Source organism: Notamacropus eugenii, chromosome 2, assembly GCF_028372415.1.
Source record: "Notamacropus eugenii isolate mMacEug1 chromosome 2, mMacEug1.pri_v2, whole genome shotgun sequence".
NCBI classification, from domain to species: domain Eukaryota; kingdom Metazoa; phylum Chordata; class Mammalia; order Diprotodontia; family Macropodidae; genus Notamacropus; species Notamacropus eugenii.
Window position 1 is genome coordinate 520,701,040 of NC_092873.1, and position 11,689 is coordinate 520,712,728.

The window sequence follows — 11,689 nt, forward strand, 5'->3', positions numbered from 1 at the left end:
CCTTTGTGAAAGCAGGGGGAAGGAAGATGGTTTCCAGGGCAGGTTTTTCACTATATTCTAACCATATTACAGATGGAGACTGGAGTGATTTTCTGACAAATCATTCATTCAGTCAGTAAGTATTTGGTGACTATTTACTATATTCCAGGCACTGTGATGATGATGATGATGATGGTAATGAGCACTTATATACATCATTAAAGTTTGTAAAACACTTTACAATTATTATCCCATATGATCTTCACAACCCTGAAAGGTAGGTGCTGCTATTTTCCTCATTTTACAGATGAGGAAACTGAGGCAAACAGAGGGTAATGTGACTCATCTGAGAATGAATTTGAATTCAGTACTTTCTGACTCCAAGTCCTAAGCTCTATTCATTATGATACCTAGATTCTGGGAATATAAAGAAAGGCAAAAACAAAGGTTCCTGATCTCAAGGAACTTACAGTCTAATGAGAGAAGATACCATGCAAATAACTATTTACATAGAAGATCTATACTGCATAAATGGAAAGTAATCTCAGAGGGAAAGAGCTAGGGAGGTCCCTTGGGGGAACCAAGATCAACTTCTTCTAGAAGACAGAAACTTTTCTTTCTTTTCCTCTTTCTGGAGGAAGGGAGGAGATGAATTTGGGGGTCAGGAGAGAGGCTTGCTGCATGACTTGGAGAGGAGAAGCAAAGTATGACCGGAAAAAGAATTCTGCCATGTGAACAGCTGCTGTGGTGGGGATGGGCGCGGGATGATGCCATGGACCAGAACAGCTGTAGGGGAGCTGGGCTGTTGAAGGAACATGTAAATAATTTATATATTTGAGCCATTTGCAAAAGCCCCCTTCTTTTCCTCCTGACTCCCTGGGTCCCAGTGACGTGGATATTTGCAGTGCATTAGTTAATTTTATGGCCTTGTTGTGAATATTGCAATATTTCATCTTCCTAATTCAAAATATTCACTCTGACTGGTTCCAACTTTACAAATAATTTCTGTTGGAAGACGGAATTTTTCCATCTGCTTGGCCCATTCTCCATCTGTTCCCCAGAGCTCAGGGCGGGGCTGGAGCTACATCACCAGCCTCCATTGATTAGGTCTGATTTAATGAAAAAGTTCTCTTTCTCCCTGTTGCATTATACAGAGTTTACTTAATCATTCATTCAACAAACACTTACTCAGGGCTTCCTGTGAGGAGGGCACTATGTGAGGTTCTGGGGAATATACAAAGTGTGTATAAGAAACGCAAGGATAGTTGCTACCTTCAACCACCTTACAAATCAGGAAGAGGATAAGATGTAATTACAGAAAAGTGTAGTATATCCTATTACAGCTTGAATGAATTAAAAGAAGGGAAGACCAATAACAAAAATCCAGGTGTGTTCTGACCAGGGTGAAGCACAGAGGCATTACCAGTCAAGCAAGGAACTCTCCCTAGACATTGGTTAAGCTCTGTGCCATGCACTATGCTAAAGATGGAACATACAAAGAATGAACAAAAAACAAGACCCAACAAAGCAGGTGCTGCCCTCCAGGAGCTTACCTTCTAGAAGGGGAGGGGGCTGCAGAGTAGGTGGCAGGAGCACCATGTAAATAATTAAGTATATGCAAGATTTCGACAAAGTAGATGGGAAAAGGACCATGAATAGATTTCAGAGAGAATTTGGACGGGAAAATGGTTCATCTTACTTGTCATTAATCTTTGGTTTCCTTTGCAATCCTGTGTTTTATTTCATGTTTTGAAAACAGTATTCTGACAGGGGAGGGTCTATGGTTTCATCAGATTGCCAAAGTATTCCATAAAAAAAAAAATAGGTTAAGATCTTCCACCCCACTTCTAAAGCCCCAGTCCATAGAATCTAGGGGGAGGGAGGACCCTGAAAGGACTCCTTGGAAAATTGTATTTAAAGGAAGTCTTGAAGCCAGGGAATCTAGGAAGTAGAGGTGAGGGGTCAAAATATTCCAGACATGGGTGGGGCAGCAAATACAAAAACAGAGAATGAGATGGACCTTTCTTTTGAGCATCAATGAGTAGGTCCGTGTAGCTAGATTTTACAGTCTGAGAAAAGGAATAAAATTCAAGAATATTGGAAGGATAGGAAGGAGAGAAGTTGTGGATGCCAAAGAGAGATTTTTATGTTTGATATCAGAGATAATAGGGAGCCACTATAAATTATTGAATGACTGTCAGACCTGAGCTTTAGCGAGATCACTTCGGTAGTTGAGTGCAAGATAAATTGCAGTTGTAAGCGAGGCAAGGGGATCAACCAGAGGCTACTGCAATTGCCCAGGTCAGAGGTGATGAACAAAGACAAAGTCAATACTTTCTTTGTATTCCAGAAACTATCCTTCTTTTTTAAAACAAAAATGGAGGCTAACCTTGCATTTATTTTCTTAGTCATATCTCATCATTGACTCAAATTGAGCTTGTCGTACAGGTTTCCTGTCTTAGATAATTCTTAAATGTGACTGAGGGCAAGTTACTCTCTCAGCCTCAGTTTTCTCTTTTATAAAATGGGAACAATAATGTTTGCACTTCCTACCTTAGCCCATGGGATCAAAATAATAGAAGAGACCTAGAGATCATCAGGCTAATTCCGTCATTTTACAGATGACCAAATCAAGGCCTTGAGAACAGAAGCTACTTTCTTGAGGTCACATAGGGAAGAAAACAAACAGAACTGAGATTTGAACCCAGTTTTGTTCCTGTAGGCAGCTAGGTGGTGTAGTGGATAGGATAGCTGTGTCTGGTGTCATGAAGACCTGAGTTCAAATCTAGCCTCAGAGAGTCACTAGCTGTGTGACCCTGGGCAAGTCATCTAACATCCTGAAGCCTCAGTTTCCTCATCTATATAATAGGGATGATAATAATGTTTAACACATAGGATTGTTACAAGAATCAATTGAAGTAACACAAGTACAACTCTACACAAACTTTAAAGTGATCCATTTTCAGTCATCGTTGGGTTGCTTATAAGTAGTGTTCAACTATTCCTAACTCTGTTTGGGGTTTTCTTTACAAAGCTACTGGGGTAGTTTGCCATTTCCTTCTCTATTTCATTTTACAGATGAGGAAACTGAGGCAAACAAGGTGATGTTACCTGCCCGGGGTCACACAGCTAGGGTCTCAGGCCACATTTGAACTCAGGTCTTCCTGACTCCAGGCTCAGTACTCAATCCACTGTACCACCGAGCCGCCCTGTAAGTGACACATAAATGCCAGTTATCCTCATCATTATTTTTAATTCAATATTCTTTCTCTTACTTCAAGCAACTTTGATTAGAATATAGCTTTGAACACTACAAAGCAGGACACACTTATATTACTGTTATCATAAGTGAGCATGGGATTTCTTGGGCTTTGAACAAATGGGTTTGAAAGAAAAAGAGGAAGACCTAAGTCTAGAGGAAAACTGTGTTGTTCCTCTCACACATGGAAGGGGCAGTTGCTTTACCTTTCATTCCAAAATCTCCAGAATCCCTATACCCAAAACTATGTTTGGCCAACCTCTCATATTCCCAATGGTTGGTTCTTGAGGCTATCATTATCGTACTCATCACACTATGTCATTTATTGCCATTAAAATATAATTATATATTTACAGTTGGAAAAGACCTTAGATGTAATTGAGTCTACCACTTCATTTTCTGACAGGAAACTAGAAATAGGATGTGTTCTGTTTGACCCTGGAGGGTAGAACCAGTGGATTCCAAGAGACTGATTTAGGCTTGATATTGGGAAAACTCTTCCTCATAGTGAGGACTGTCCAAGGTAGAACCCGCTGCCTTAGCAGGAAGTGGGTTCCTTCCCCCTGGTTGGAAGTTTTCAGATGGAGGCTGGAGAAGCCTCACTGGCTATGTTCCAGAGGTGATCCCTTTGTGTACAAGATGGATTATATGGCTACTAGGGTCTCTTCAAGCCCACAGATTCAAGGATTCTATGAACTGAAGCCCAGAGAGGTTGTCATTTGCCCAAGGTCACCTAGGTTGTAAGCAACAGATATGGAATTTGAACCCAGGACTTTTGACTCTAAACCAAAACTCCTTCTAGTAGACTTAATGTGACTTAATGATAAAATGTTATCATTAACAATGAAAATAAAAAGCCTCTTTCTCATAAGACTATTGTGAGATTAAGAACATAAATATTAATTGTATGAACTACTATTTTCTCCATTTTCTACTTAAGGGAACTTAGTTTATCAAGATTCACTTGCCCAAGATTCCTGGAAATGGGACTGGGAACCTAATAAGTCAATAAGAATTTATTGAGAGGAAGGGGAAGTGAGGAAGGAGAGGGAATGAGCATTTATATGCATTAATGCCTATTATGAGCTGGAAAAGGAAATGGCCAGCTACTCCAGCATCTTGCCCAGGAAAATCCCAATGGGGTCATGAAGAGTCAGACATGACTGAAACAACTAAACAGCAACAGTTCCTACTATGTGTTAGGTACTGAGGTAAACCCTTTAGAAATATTATCTCATTTGGTTATTAAGTACTTATTAGGTGCCAGGCACTATGCTAAATGCTGGAGATACAAGTCCAAAGAATTCAACTATCTTGTTCTCCAGGACCTTCCATTCTAAGTACAACAAACACACAGTGCCTACAGCATTAATGTAAAATTAATAAATACCAGTCTGGGTACCAAGCAGTGAAGGGAGTTTGAGAGGGAGGCCACCAGAAATGTGGGGGATCAAAGAGGGTTGTATGTCAAAGATGCTTCAAAAGCAACAGAGGGAGTCTAGTAGGCAAAGGAGAGTGGGAGGGCATTTTAGCAGGCATGGGAGACAGCCCATGCAAACGCAGAGACAGTGGAGAGGGATTGCTTGCTCTGTGTGAGGAACATAGAGAAGACTAGTCTGCCTAGATTTTAGGGAGAAGGAAGGAAGGAAGGAAGGAAATATTTATTTAGCACCTACTGTTTACCAGGAACTGAGCTAAGTGCTTTACTTATATTTTGAACATTATATACGTGTATATATAAACATATATAATGTATACACACACACACATATATATATACATGTGTATGCATATACACATATATGTAATCTGATTTGATCCTTGCAACAACCCTGGATTGTATAAGCTACTATTGTCCTAATTTTACAGATGGGGAAACTGAGTTGACAGCAATTAAGAGACTTGCCCAGGATGATACAGCTAGGAAGTGTCTGAAGTTGTGTCAGAATCCAAGTCTTCCTGACTACAGGCTTATCACTCTTCACTATGCCAAAGAAAGGGAAAAATAAATTGTGGCAAGGTTGAGTAGGGCTAATAGAGGTAAATAAGCAGGAAAGTTTATCTCTGAGGCAACAGGGGTGCTCTGGAGTTGATTGAATAGGATGATATGGTTAGATCTGTGCTTAAAAGAAAATGGCAAGTGTGGAGTGAAGATGGCAGAATAGAAAGACACACCTACTCTAGCTCTTCCCCCACAGCCCATAAAATATCTGTAAAAATGACTCTAAACAAATTCAAGAGCAGCAGAAGTCACAAAACGACAGAGTGAAAGAGATTTCCAGCCCAAGGTAGTCTGGGAGGCCAACAAGAAAGGTCTATCACACAGGGCATGGAGCAGAGCGCAGTCAATGGAGCCCAGCCCAGTCTTTGCTGCAAGGCACCAGCAGCAACAGGATGGGAGCAGGCCTCAGGGGCAGAATCCCTACCAGCAGCTGTGATTCCCAGATCACAAATGCCCTCAACCCACTAATGCCAAAGACAGCTTCAAATATCAGTGAGAAAGCTTTTTCATCTGGATGAGAAAGCATCAGGGTCCTTCCCTAGATGTGGCCTCAGGTAGCAGCAACAGCAGCATCCATTTTTGGAGCCCTCAGCCTAAAGACACTGGGGGAATTGAGCTGCTGATCTGGGTCTCAGCCCTGAGTGGTGGCCCTGGTGTGAGGAAGAGTGCTGGTGTGGTGGAGCTGTTGGAGGCTCCAAAAAAGGAATTCTACTTACATATCCTGGGCAGAAAAGTTTTAGTAGCTCACTGACCAGAGCACAGGCCAGGAGAGGAGTAAACTCCTCTGCCTTGATTGTGGCACCTTGTAGGAACTGAGGACTTACAGGTCCCCAGAGTATACTCTCCTCTTGACAAAGGACTCTAAAGTCAAGTAACTGCCTGGGAAAATGTCCAAAAAAGGGGAAAAAAAGACTATAGAAGGTTACTTTCTTGGTGAACAGGTATTTTCTTCCATCTTTTTGGATGAGGAAAAACAATACATACTATCGGAGGAAGACCCAAAAGTCAAGGCTTCTGCAACCAAAACCAACAAAATAAATATGGAATGGTCTCAGGTCATGAAAGACCTCAAAAAGCATTTTGAAAATCAAGTAATAGGGGCAGAGGAAAAATTGGGAAGAGGAATGAGAGCGATGCAAGAAATTCATGAAACGTGAGTCAACAGCTTGCTAAAGGAGACCCAAAAAATGCTGAAGAAAATAACATCTGTAAAAATAGTCTAATTCAATAGGCAAAAAAAGGTCCAAAAAGTCAATGAGGAGGAGAATGCTTTAAAAATCAGAATTAGCCAAATGGAAAAGGAGGTCCAAAAGCTCACCAAAGAAAATATTTCTCTAAAAATTAGAATGAAGCAGATGGAAGCTAATGACTTTAGGAGAAACCAAGAAATTACAAAACAAAATCAAAAGAATGAAAAAATAGAAAATAATGTCAAACATCTCATTGGAAAAACAACTGACCTGGAAAATAGATCCAGGAGAGACAATTTAAAAATTATGAGACTACCTGAAAGCCATGATCAAAAAAAAGAGCCTAGATATCATCTTTCATGAAATTATCAAGGACAACTGCGCTTATATTCTAGAACCAGAGGGCAAGATAAATATTGAAAGAATCCACCTATCACCTCCTGAAAGAAATTCAGAGAAACTCCTAGGAATATTGTAGCCAAATTCCAGAGTTTCCAGGTCCAGGAGAAAACAATACAAGCAGCTAGAAAGAAAGAATTTGAGTATTGTGGAAATACAAGTAGGATAACACAAGCTCTAGCAGTTTCTGCATTAAGGGAATGAAGGGCTTGGAATGGGATGTTACAGAAGTCAAAGGAACTAGCATTAAAACCAATAATCACTTACCCAGCAAAACTGAGTATAATACTTCAGGGGAAAAAAATGGTCATTCAATGAAATACAGGACTTTCAAGCATTCTTGGTGAAAAGACCAGAGCTGAATAGAAAATTTGACTTTCAAGCAGAAGAATCAAGAGAAGCATGAAAAGGTAAACAGAAAAGAAAAATCATAAGGCTCTTACTAAAGTTGACCTATTTTTATTCCTATATGGAAAGATAACATTTGTCACTCTTGAAACTTCTCTCAGTATTTGGGTAGAGGGATTATACATACATACATACATACATATATATATATATATACATACATACATACATATATATATACATATATATATATATACATATATATATATTATACACACACACACATATATATACATACACACACACATATATATATATGCACACACACAGCGGGCACAGGGTGAGTTGAATAGGAAGGGATGATATCTAAAGAATAAAATTAAGGTGTGAGAGAGGAATATATTGGGAGGAGAAAGGGAGAAATAGAATGGAGCTAATTATCTCTCATAAAAGAGGCAAGAAAAAGCTTTTTCAGTGGAGTGGAAAAGCGGGGCAGGTGAGAGGAAAAAAGTGAAACTTACTCTCATCACATTTGGCTGAAGGAGGAAATAACCTGCTCACTCAGTTTGGTATGAAAATCTATCTTACACTCCAAGAAAGTAGGGGAGAAGGGGATAAGTGGGGTGGGGGATGATAGAAGGGAGGGCAAATGGCAGGAGGGAGCAACAAGAAGCAATCATGCTAGGAGAGGGATAAGGTCTAAAGAGAGAATAGAATAAATAGGGAGAAGGATAGGATGGAGGGAAATATAGTTAGTCTTACACAATATCACTATTATGGAAGTCTTTTGCAAAACTGCACATATGTAGCCTATATTTAATTGCTTGCCTTCTCAGTGAGGATGGGTGGGGAGGGAGGAAGGGAGAGAAGTTGGAACTCAAAGCTTAATGAATGAATGTTGAGAATTGTTTTTGCATGCAACTGGAAAATAAAAAATATAGGTAATGGGGCATAGAAATCTATCTTGCCCTACAAGAAAAGAGAGAAGATGGGGATAAGGGAAGGGAGGGGTGTGATAGAAGGGAGAACAGATTGGGGGAAGGGATAATCAGAATGCACAGTGTTTTGGGATGGGGGAGGGGAGAGATGATAAAATGTGAAACTCAGAATCTTTTGGAAATGAATGTTGAAAACTAAAATAAATAAAGAAAATAAAAGAAAATGGCATCTGAGTCTCTTTTCTAACATTACCATCATATCAAGCTTACTAACTATGGGCATCTACCAAAGTTCTGTCCTGGGCTCACTTCTTATTTGTCTTAATTTTTTTTCTCTTTTGGCTGTTTAATCACCTCAAATGGGTTATACCACCTTTCTATGAAGATAACTCCTGGATCTATGGATCTAGCCTTAGTCTCTCTCCTGAACTCCAGTAAACTATCATTAACTTCCTATTAGAAATTTTTAACTGAATAGAATTGAGACATATCAGACTGAAGATGTCCCAGACAGAATTAATTAACTCCTCCTCACAAAAAAGGAAAAAAAGAAAAACACCTTTTCTCTCTTTTCTATTTTTGTTGATGGAACCACCATCTTTCCATAGACATCCATCCATTCTTCCTTCTCCTTGACCCCTTTATCCAATCAGTTACCAAGTTTTATTGATAGTCTCTCCACATTTTCCAAGTCTGTCCTCTTCTCTCTACTCACATGGCCTCCCTATTCCTCATAAGGTCTCTTCTGTACCATTTCAATGGCCTGCTCTCTGATCTCCCTGCCTCTAATACTTTCCCACTGCAAGACATCCTTTGGTTTTGGTACAAAGTGATTTTCCTTAGTTGCAGAACTAACCAATAAACTCTAGGGGCTCCCTATTGCCTCCAAGATCAAATGCAAACTCCCTTGTTAGGTACTAAACACCCTTTAGAGGATGCCTTTTCACCTTATTACATATAACTTTTCTTCACAATACTGTTGTCCAATCAAGCAGGTTTTCTTAATATCTGGCACATAAGACACTCCATCTCCCCAACTCCATGCCTGGAATGTTGATCTTCCTCATGCCCACTTTTCAGAATCCATAAGACCCAGTCTTGAGCCCACCTTCTATATGAAACCTTTCCTGATTTCCCCACTTACTGTATCTTCTCCCCAAAATTATCCTTATCTGTTTTGAAACTGCAGGCAGGTGGGTGGTGCAACGGATAGAGTGCCAGGCATAAAGTCAGGAAGACTCTTCTTCCTGAGTTTAAATGGGACCTCAGACACTTACTAGCTGTTTCACCCTAGACAAGTCACATAACCCTATTTGCTCCATTTCCTCAGAAAATGAGCTGCAGAAAGAAATGGTATATCATTCTGGCATCTTTGCTAAAAAAAAAAAATGGGATCAATGACACCAACAAATCTTGAACATATACAGATAAGTAAAGATTGTTTCCCCCAGATAGAGTATAAACTCTTTGAGGGCAGGAACTGTTTCATTGTTTCTGTCTTTGTAAGCTTAGCAATAGGTACAGTGCCTAGTATATCACAAAGGCTTAATAAATGCTTGATGAATGAATGAATGAATGAATGAATGAATGAATGAATGAATGAATGAATGAAGTGCGACCAACTCTGGTTAGAGAGACTACAAAGAATGCCAAACTATTAGTTCAGAAATTTTACTCAGCTGCTAGCTCTGTTCTTCTTGTACCCTAATTCACTCCAATTCTGGATTTATTAACCACCTACTGTATACTTCCAACAATTAGACTCTTGCTATGACATAGTTCAATGGACATTGGAGGTGGACTAAAGAGATCCTTTTTTTCCCAAGTAGTTAAACAGTTGAACTAAAAAACAGAATTAAATTAAAATGTTTATTAGTTAAAGTAGAAGTATTAGATTTATTAAGTTTAGACCCAGAGAGCAGAACTAGCCATACTGGGTGAACATAGCAGAGAGGACAATTTTAGCTTGTTGTCAAGGGAAAAAGCACAAACCTTCTTCATAATTAGTTACCCACAAATGGAATGGGCTGACTATTGATAGAGAGGTTTCCCTTTGATTTAAGATCTTAGGGCAAAGGCACGATGACAGTGGTTTGGACTAGATGCCTTACAATTCTTTGTAATCTAAGTTCAACTTCTGATTTTGCTCTTTCCTGGCTGGGTTACACAGAGACAGCTAGATGGTGCAGTGGATAGAGTGCTGGCCCTGGAGTCAGAAAGAGTTGAGTTCAAATCCAGCCTCAAACATTTTCTAGCTGTATGACCCTGGGCACGTCATAACCTGCCTAAGTTTCTTCATCTCCAAAATGGAAATCATAATAACCCTTACTTCCCAGGGCTGTTGTGAAGATCACATGAGATAATAAATGGAAAGCTCTTAGCACAGTGCCTGGCACATAGTAAGTGCTATATAAATATTTATTATTATATAGTTCTTGTTAACTTTGACAACTTATTTGATCTCTTGGAAGTTCTATGATTATTTTCATTTTATAGAAGAGGAAATTGAGGCTCAGAAAAGTTAAGTGACTTGCTCAGGGTTACACAGCTAGGAATTGTGAGGCAGGATTAGAACTCAGTTCTTAATCCATGTTGTGACCTAACTGATCTAGTGAAAAAAGCCCAGGATTCTGAGGCAGAGATTGAGGTTGGAATATTGGTTACTCGCTACTTGAATGACCTTGGGCAGGGCATGAGCCTCAGTTTTCTCACATGTCAAATGACATCATTTAGTATGATCTCCAAAGTCGTGCCAGGTCAAATGTCAGCACTCTTGTAGCTGAAGATGTAAGGACGTACCATTCAGCATTAATTTGCCTGCCATGATGAGCTCAGTATCCCAGCAAATTCACAGAGGGGATGGGGAGGGGGTGGTACTGAGAGTTACCTCAGGCTAGAGACTGGTACAAAGCCCACTGCTGTCCTCCAGATAAGTCTCAAGAGCTCTTTGTCAGAGCTCAGTCAGTCTGTGAATGCATCACCATCTGCTAATGACTATTACCATCTGACCATTCACTTTGCCCCTCAAACCCCCTTTCTCCTGAAGTAGCTGCTGGGAAGTCTACCTATTGCCTAGCTGGATACATGGAATCAGGGAAGACCCTTGACCTGGGGTAATGAGTCCGAAACTAGATGGAGGGGATGGGGGAGACACAAACACCTTCCACTAAATGGAAGGGATTTGCCTTATAGTGTGAGTAAAACAAAACCCAGCAGAGGAACCAGGAGAGTGAGCAGTTAATCCAACTGAAGCCATATTGTGCCCTAGGTGTCCCAATCATTACTCCAATAATATTGCTGCTTTGTGTTTGGAAACTCTTCCTCCAAGGCTTTCCCCTCTCCCATGAGCTCCAGCTCCCTGCTGCCATGCATCCCAATGTTTCTTTCCCACATTCAAACATCCCCAGCCAACCACAGGAGCCACTGAGCAGCTCCTGGGTGCTAATGAAGCTTCCTCCATGCTTAGACCCCTCTGCCTGCATTGGTCATTAAGATAATGGGGAAGTCCAGCTGAAAAATAGAAGAAAAGGATAGGTGAAGGTCTGTTGACAGCTCCATCCAGCTTTGGATCCCA